We start from the raw sequence: 9,794 nt of genomic DNA, 5'->3' as shown, positions 1-9,794 counted from the left end.
AGAATAAAGATTAATGTTATGTTTTGAGGGGCGGTTAGTTCTGTCAAATGGTCGGGCTAATTTTGGTTACGCTATGATATCGAAACAAGTTATGGGAATGTTGATTTTGTGAACATTTTACACAAAAGGTTGGTTGTATTACAGTAAAAAACCATTTAATTCATATTTTGGAATGAACTGAGACAACAATTTAATTTAAATAGAAAAGATCTACAATAAATGTGTAATAACCTGTTGGAAGGATGAAGTGGATCTCTGTCTCACTTCTGGGTCTGCTGAAGGTTGAGCTGGGATCTTGTCACTTGGTGTCTGCAACGAAATACAACAATAACATGTCAGAAATATTGTGTTTTATAATATAGATCATATCTATTTCATAAACTAATGATCATACTCAGTTCAGTCACAATATATTCCTACCACCTGTCTATCATAATCGCCTTTGAGGTGAGACTCATTGCTGAGGTCAAGGGCTGCATTGACCACAGATGTTAGGAAAGATAATTAATATATGGATCTGGGCTTTTTATGCAAGACTCTATAAAAATGGTTAAAACTGTACAATATCTGCTAACCAACAATATGAGGACCGTGTAACACACACACTCTACTCTGGTTGGGTCATACAATATCAGGACGTCATCTGAAACACATTTACGGTCTTGATCAGCCTAATTACCAAATTTGGACTTGACGACTGAACACATCTGGAGTCAAGGTTCCTGACTTTGAGTTATCCTTTTGTTGTCAAAGAAAGCTCACAACCTTAAAAGTAATGTAAATGGATCAACTGCCATATAAATTAAATCACGCAAATTGATAAGAAATATGTTAAATGGGCAAAAACATTGCCCCAAAAATACAAAAACATAGGCATTAGAGAGAATAAAGATTAATTTTATGTTTTGAGTTGCGGTTAGTTCTGTCAAATGGTCGGGCTAATTTTGGTTACGCTATGATATCGAAACAAGTTATGGGAATGTTGATTTTGTGAACATTTTACACAAAAGGTTGGTTGTATTACAGTAAAAAACCATTTAATTCATATTTTGGAATGAACTGAGACAACAATTTAATTTAAATAGAAAAGATCTACAATAAATGTGTAATAACCTGTTGGAAGGATGAAGTGGATCTCTGTCTCACTTCTGGGTCTGCTGAAGGTTGAGCTGGGATCTTGTCACTTGGTGTCTGCAACGAAATACAACAATAACATGTCAGAAATATTGTGTTTTATAATATAGATCATATCTATTTCATAAACTAATGATCATACTCAGTTCAGTCACAATATATTCCTACCACCTGTCTATCATAATCGCCTTTGAGGTGAGACTCATTGCTGAGGTCAAGGGCTGCATTGACCACAGATGTTAGGAAAGATAATTCATATATGGATCTGGGCTTTTTATGCAAGACTATAAAAATGGTTAAAACTGTACAATATCTGCTAACCAACAATATGAGGACCGTGTAACACACACACTCTACTCTGGTTGGGTCATACAATATCAGGACGTCATCTGAAACACATTTACGGTCTTGATCAGCCTAATTACCAAATGAGGACTTGACGACTGAACACATCTGGAGTCAAGGTTCCTGACTTTGAGTTATCCTTTTGTTGTCAAAGAAAGCTCACAACCTTAAAAATAATGTAAATGGATCAACTGCCATATAAATTAAATCACGCAAATTGATAAGAAATATGTTAAATGGGCAAAAACATTGCCCCAAAAATACAAAAACATAGGCATTAGAGAGAATAAAGATTAATGTTATGTTTTGAGGGGCGGTTAGTTCTGTCAAATGGTCGGGCTAATTTTGTTTACGCTATGATATCGAAACAAGTTATGGGAATGTTGATATTTTGAACATTTTGCACAAAAGGTTGATTGTAATACAGTAAAAAGTCATTTAATTAATATATTGGAATGTACTGAGACAACAATTTAATTTAAATAGAAAAGATCTACAATAAATGTGTAATAACCTGTTGGAAGGATGAAGTGGATCTCTGTCTCACTTCTGGGTCTGCTGAAGGTTGAGCTGGGATCTTGTCACTTGGTGTCTGCAACGAAATACAACAATAACATGTCAGAAATATTGTGTTTTATAATATAGATCATATCTATTTAGTAAACTAATGATCATACTCAGTTCAGTCACAATATATTCCTACCACCTGTCTATCATAATCGCCTTTGAGGTGAGACTCTTTGCTGAGGTCAAGGGCTGCATTGACCACAGATGTTAGGAAAGACAATTCATACGTGGATCTGGGCTTTTTATGCAAGACTCTATAGAAATGGTTAAAACTGTACAATATCTGCTAACCAACAATATGAGGACCGTGTAACACACACACTCTACTCTGGTTGGGTCATACCATATCGGGACGTCATCTGAAACACATTTACGTCTTGAACAGCCTAATTACCAAATGAGGACTTGACGACTGAACACATCTGGAGTCAAGGTTCCTGACTTTGAGTTATCCTTTTGTTGTCAAAGAAAGCTCACAACCTTAAAAGTAATGTAAATGGATCAACTGCCATTTAAATTAAATCACGCAAATTGATAAGAAATATGTTAAATAGGCAAAAACATTGCCCCAAAAATACAAAAACTTAGGCATTAGAGAGAATAAAGATTAATTTTATGTTTCGAGGGGCGGTTAGTTCTGTCAAATGGTCAGGCTAATTTTGTTTACGCTATGATATCGAAACAAGTTATGGGAATGTTGATATTGTGAACATTTTACACAAAAGGTTGGTTGTAATACAGTAAAAAGGCATTTAATTAATATATTGGATTGAACTGAGACAACAATTTAATTTAAATAGAAAAGATATACAATAAATGTGTAATAACCTGTTGGAAGGATGAAGTGGATCTCTGTCTCACTTCTGGGTCTGCTGAAGGTTGAGCTGGGATCTTGTCACTTGGTGTCTGCAACGAAATTCAACAATAACATGTCAGAAATATTGTGTTTTATAATATAGATCATATCTATTTAGTAAACTAATGATCATACTCAGTTCAGTCACAATATATTCCTAGCACCTGTCTATCATAATCGCCTTTGGGGTGAGACTCATTGCTGAGGTCAAGGGCTGCATTGACCACAGATGTTAGGAAAGATAATTCATATGTGGATCTGGGCTTTTTATGCAAGACCCCATAGAAATGGTTAAAACTGTACAATATCTGCTAACCAACAATATGAGGACCGTGTAACACACACACTCTACTCTGGTTGGGTCTTACCATATCGGGACGTAATCTGTAACACATTTACGTCTTGAACAGCCTAATTACCAAATGAGGACTTGACGACTGAACACATCTGGAGTCAAGGTTCCTAACTTTGAGTTATCCTTTTGTTGTCAAAGAAAGCTCACAACCTTAAAAGTAATGTAAATGGATCAACTGCCATATAAATTAAATCAGGCAAATTGATAAGAAATATGTTAAATGGGCAAAAACATTGCCCCAAAAATACAAAAACATAGGCATTAGAGAGAATAAAGATTAATTAAATGTTTTGAGGGGCGGTTAGTTCTGTCAAATGGTCGGGCTAATTTTGTTTATGCTATGCTATCGAAACAAGTTATGGGAATGTTGATATTGTGAACATTTTACACAAAAGGTTGGTTGTAATACAGTAAAAAGGCATTTAATTAATATATTGGATTGAACTGAGACAACAATTTAATTTAAATAGAAAAGATCTACAATAAATGTGTAATAACCTGTTGGAAGGATGAAGTGGATCTCTGTCTCACTTCTGGGTCTGCTGAAGGTTGAGCTGGGATCTTGTCACTTGGTGTCTGCAACGAAATACAACAATAACATGTCAGAAATATTGTTTTTTATAATATAGATCATTTCTATTTAGTAAACTAATGATCATACTCAGTTCAGTCACATTATATTCCTACCACCTGTCTATCATAATCGCCTTTGGGGTGAGACTCATTGCTGAGGTCAAGGGCTGCATTGACCACAGATTTACATTTACATTTTAGTCATTTAGCTGACGCTCTTATCCAGAGCGACTTACACTTAGTTAGTGCATACATTATATTTTTCTTTTTCATACCCCCTGTGGGAGTCGAACCCACAACCCTGGCGTTGCAAACGCCATGCTCTATCAACTGAGCTACATCCCTGCCAGCCATTTCCTCCCCTACCCTGGACGACGCTGGGCCAATTGCGCGCCGCCCCATGGATCTCCCGGTCGCGGCCGGCTACGACAGAGCCTGGATTTGAACCAGGATCTCTAGTGGCACAGCTAGCACTGCGATGCAGTGCCTTAGACCACTGCGCCACTCGGGAGACTCAGATGTTAGGAAAGATAATTCATATGTGGATCTGGGCTTTTTATGCAAGACTCTATAGAAATGGTTAAAACTGTACAATATCTGCTAACCAACAATATGAGGACCGTGTAACACACACACTCTACTCTGGTTGGGTCATACCATATCGGGACGTCATCTGAAACACATTTACGTCTTGAACAGCCTAATTACCAAATGAGGACTTGACGACTGAACACATCTAGAGTCAAGGTTCCTGACTTTGAGTTATCCTTTTGTTGTCAAAGAAAGCTCACAACCTTAAAAGTAATGTAAATGGATCAACTGCCATATAAATTAAATCACGCAAATTGATAAGAAATATGTTAAATGGGCAAAAACATTGCCCAAAAAATGTATTAATTTTATGTTTTGAGGGGCGGTTGTAATACAGTAAAAAGCCATTTAATTCATATATAGGAATGAACTAAGACATCAATTTAATTTAAATAGAAAAGATGTACAATAAATGTGTAATAACCTGTTGGAAGGATGAAGTGTATCTCTTTCTCACTTCTGGGTCTGCTGAAGGTTGAGCTGGGATCTTTTCACTTGGTGTCTGCAACGAAACACAACAAGAAATATTCTGTATTATACTCTATTTAATCAGTGTATACAGTTGAAGTCGGAAGTTTACATACACTTAGGTTGGAGTCATTAAAACTCGTTTTTCAACCACTCCACAAATTTCTTGTTAACAAACTATAGTTTTGGCAAGTTGGTTAGGACATCTACTTTGTGCATGATACAAGTAATCTTTCCAACAATTGTTTACAGACAGATTTTTTCACTTATAATTCACTGTATCACAATTCCAGTGGGTCAGAAGTTTACATACACTAAGTTGACTGTGCCTTTAAACAGCTTGGAAAATTCCAGAATATGATGTCATGGCTTTAGAAGCTTCTGATAGGTTAATTGACATCATTTGAGTCAATTGGAGGTGTACCTGTCAGTAGCTGAGTGTAGATGCGGTGTGGAAATCAAGCGCAGGAAACAAGAGCGTTCGTGAACAGACTTTAGTCAACGAAAGCAGCACCAAACAGGCGAACAGCCAACCCAACCGGGAGGCAAAATACAAATTACGCACAAACAAACACAGTGCGTAAAACAACGATAGCGCACACAGTGCGGACTCTCGAAACACAACAAAACACGAGAGTAAATCCAGAGAGCAACAGCTTGACAACAAACAATCACACATAACACCTGACCCAACACACGATAACTAAATTGGAAACAAAATCAAACACTAACAAGGGACAGGTGTACAAACAGACAAAACCAAACAAACATGAAACATCGAACGGTGGCAGCTAGTACTCCGGGGACGACGACCGCCAAAGCCTGCCCGAACAAGGAGGAGGAGCAGCCTCAGCCGAAACCGTGACAGTACCTGTGGATCTATTTCAAGGCCCACCTTCAAACTCAGTGCCTCTTTGCTTGACATCATGGGAAAATCAAAAGAAAACAGCCAAGACCTCAGAAAAAAATGTGAGACCTCCACAAGTCTGGTTCATCATTGGGAGCAATTTCCAAATGCCTGAAGGTACCACGTTCATCTGTACAAACAATAGTACGCAAGTATAAACACCATGGGACCACGAAGCCGTCATACCGCTCAGGAAGGAGATGCGTTCTGTCTCCTAGAGTTGAATGTACTTTGGTGCGAAAGGTGCAAATCAATCCCAGAACAACAGCAAATGACCTTGTGAAGATGCTGGAGGAAACAGGTACAAAAGTATCTATATCCATAGTAAAACAAGTCCTATCGATATAACCTGAAAGGCCGCTCAGCAAGGAAGAAGCCACTGCTTCAAAACCGCCATAAAAAAGCCAGACTGTGGTTTGCAACTGCACATGGGGACAAAGATCGTACTTTTTGGAGAAATGTCCTCTGGTCTGATGAAACAAAAATAGAACTGTTTGGCCTTAATGACCATCAATATGTTTGGAGGAAAAAGGGGGATGCTTGCAAGCCGAAGAACACCATCCCAACCGTGAAGCACGGGGGTGGCAGCATCATGCTGTGGGGGTGTTTTGCTGCAGGAGGGACTGGTGCGCTTAACAAAAAAGATGGCATCATGAGGAAGGAAAATTATGTGGATATATTGAAGCAACATCTCAAGACATCAGTCAGGAAGTTAAAGCTTGGTCGCAAATGGGTCTTCCAAATGGACAATGACCCCAAGCATACTTCCAAAGTTGAGGCAAAATGGCTTAAGGACAACAAAGTCAAGGTTTTGGAGTGGCCATCAGAAAGCCCTGACCTCAATCCTATAGAAAATGTGTGGGCAGAACTGAAAAAGCGTGTGCGAGCAAGGAGGCCTACAAACCTGACTCAGTTACACCAGCTCTGTCAGGAGGAATCGGCCAAAATTCACCCAACTTTTTGTGGGAAGCTTGTGGAAGGCTACCCGAAACGTTTGACCCAAGTTAAACAATTTAAAGGCAATGCTACCAAATACTAATTGAGTGTATGTAAACTTCTGACCCACTGGGAATGTGATGAAATAAATAATAGCTGAAATAAATAATTCTCTCTACTATTATTCTGACATTTCACATTCTTAAAATAAAGTGGTGATCCTAACTGACCTAAAAGAGGGAATTTTTACTTGGATTAAATGTCAGGAATTGTGAAAAACTGAGTTTAAATGTATTTGGCTAAGGTGTATGTAAACTTCCGACTTCAACTGTATATATATAAAGCGGTGACAACATACATGCAAGAAGGGACATGTATTTATATATTTTATAGTTCTTTGACAGATCCTATACACTATAATATATCAAAGCAGATTTACTTACCAGAGCACGCCATGGCCACTGAGATTATCCATAATCATAGGTTATTTCACTCTCTGCTTGGATGTTTTCAATAGCAAACAAGCAAAGATTAGGTTTACATTGGACTATCATCTTTTTCATTTTGCAATTTGGGGACCTGTGGGCATCATTTACCAGCCTCCCCAGTGAACCATCTTTGCAGGATGCATCTATGCTAAAATTGAAGAGGGAAACAGATTTATGTTTTCTCCACAAAACATATAAACATATAGAGATTAACTGATGTCTTATAGGGTTTTACTTACCACCATGAGCCATTGTTCCATTCAAAATCAAACAAGAAAGCATTTTGCTTTTCCGTATACTTCCCCTGCCTCTTGTCCCGTTCATATTGTGATATAAACTCCCCACGGTACTCGAGGACAAAGGATCCCTTTTCAATTGGTGCTGAGGCAAATACACCACGTCCTGATGTAACAAAGTTAAGAACTTAGTATCAAGTAATACAGTTCAAATTAGGTTAATGAATTGCAGTTGATCAGACCCATTTAGCCTGCTTATCAATGTGTATGATTTAATATTTAGGGGAAAGATCCATTGCAGGGGTGCAAACTGGTAAGGACCCAAAAAGGTGACAACATTCAAAATTAATTTGGTCTGAAAACTATGAAATCACGAGGAGACGTATTTTATGTTGGATTTAATGACAGATCTACAGCTAAAAACTGAAACGCCGAAACAATGGCGTTAAAGCGGGGAAAAAAGAGATGTGATCCCCGGTCAGGTTCCAGCAGTTATCACCACTAGATCTCCAGTGACTTGCACCGCTGAGTCTGCCTTTGACTCCTCGCTTTAGACTGCTTTATTGCAGACTTTCTATTTAAGGACATCAGCGTACACAAAAAAATCCCAAATCACAACAGGCAGGGATTACGCACACACCCACTCACGTTGTGAACATGATACTCTGTCGGTAGGCCTACTCGGCGGTGCATTTTCGCTGTTCTGTTAACTTGAATGGTGCCGTATTAGTTCTGCGTGCTGATACGCATCATTCACATGTATTGTACATTTTTTTCACCCAAATGCTTCTACATTCCGTTTATCGATGGGGTTGTTATGATCAAATGTTAAAAACATTACCAGCTTTCACACATAGCGCGAACGGTCTGCCGACTGGCCAAGGAAATTACCACCAATATCACACATTCTAATAGAAGTTGGGAGGTGTAGTTCATAAATCTTGAATCTTTTTCCCCATCCCCCAACTGCTTGCAAAATAATCACAACATAACTTCTGAAATTGGATGTTAAAGCCGTATGTGTCTAATGCAGCGGTACACAGTGATTTTTTCACTTGTGTAAGACTTGAATGTGTTTCAAATGACATCCCAAAATGGTATGACCCAATAAGTGTAGCGTGTGTGTATAACATACCTTTATAGTCATTGATCCATTTGACTTTATACAAGGCTTGTCACTTCCAGAAATAATAAAATGAATAGCCTCAGCCTCAGGACTAAGTCTGGCTCTTCGTTTTGACATGCTCTTCAATTGCCCATGTGCTCCTCAACTAGAAAACATCTACATTGGAAGATGACAAAAAGTCAGCGAGACAAATACAGAAAAGACTAATACTTGATTTGAATCGAATAAGGATATATCAAATGGTATTAGTCTGCCTTTAGTCATATCGTGCTCATGTTCTTACTAATGCAGCATCTGGTTAGCTTATTAGGCTAACCGATCAGTGCAAACCTTATGCAACTGTAATCACAATAGCAATCTTTTCACAGTAAGCACAGTAAGCAATCTTAACACCTTCAAAGATAAATACTGTTATAAAAGTATAGTACTGTAAACTCTACAAATAACATTATCTGAACTGAACAACCAATATCATCACTTTGGCTTTAAATGGAAAAAAATGATAGTGCTAAGTAACATTTGTGGTCAAGAACACTTAAATGTAAGAACAGCTTAGATAAAAACTATCTCTTTAGTTGTAAATTAAGAAAAATAAATGTATTACCTTCATTTCTCTTGCACTTCTTCCAGTTCTGAATTTTCCATGTGGCAAAAGTCCTTTTCATTCCTTTCAGCTAATTTGCTAACATTAGCTTATCTGGCTAATTTATGCTAAATTACGTTTTTATTTGAGGGATTTAGGGGGATTTTATGATAATAAATAAATAATATGCCATTTAGCAGACACTTTTATCCAAAGCTTAGTTATAGTTGACTATGATGACATGTATTATGTGTATTCAAGTAAATCTATCTTGAATAGTTGGAAAGTGTGCTCAAACAAAATCAGGAAATGTCACGTAACTAAAGTGTGTCACGTGACTAAAGTGTGTCACGTGACTAAAGTGTGTTTAAAGTGTGTTAATGTTCCAAAACTGACCACTAGGTGGCGTATTCACAGGTGAGCAAAAAGCGTAAACACACACACACACTTCAAATCATGAGATTGTGACATTTAAAGACTTTTCAGATTTTTGGTTTAGGGGCATTCTATGGTCGTCTAGAACACTGTAGTGAGCTCGGAAAAATGAGGACTCCAAAAATGTCCTCATATTTCCGAGCGTCCTGACATTGAAGGTGAGTTGTCATAAAATTGTCTTCATATGTCACCAA

The 9,794-nt window shown here is 37.8% G+C and overlaps 1 long non-coding RNA gene across 4 annotated transcripts; it reads right to left on the bottom strand.

The window, feature by feature from the left end:
• Nucleotides 1-3,796: 3,796 nt before the first annotated feature.
• Nucleotides 3,797-9,788, bottom strand: LOC121555521. 4 transcript variants are annotated; one of them, XR_005997937.2, is made up of 4 exons: nt 8,592-9,788; nt 7,460-7,622; nt 7,176-7,368; nt 3,797-3,833 (listed from the first exon to the last, which is right to left on the bottom strand). It is a non-coding gene; the product is annotated as an uncharacterized LOC121555521 (long non-coding RNA). The 4 variants fall into 4 exon arrangements; XR_006659060.1 differs by having other exon boundaries at nt 7,176-7,622; nt 8,592-8,738; nt 9,187-9,788; XR_006659059.1 differs by having other exon boundaries at nt 7,176-7,622.
• Nucleotides 9,789-9,794: the final 6 nt, after the last annotated feature.

Source organism: Coregonus clupeaformis, unplaced genomic scaffold (genome assembly GCF_020615455.1).
Source record: "Coregonus clupeaformis isolate EN_2021a unplaced genomic scaffold, ASM2061545v1 scaf0740, whole genome shotgun sequence".
In the NCBI taxonomy this organism is placed as follows: Eukaryota; Metazoa; Chordata; class Actinopteri; order Salmoniformes; family Salmonidae; genus Coregonus; species Coregonus clupeaformis.
Note: the sequence above shows the minus strand (reverse complement) of the source record. Positions and strands in the feature narration are given on the sequence as shown.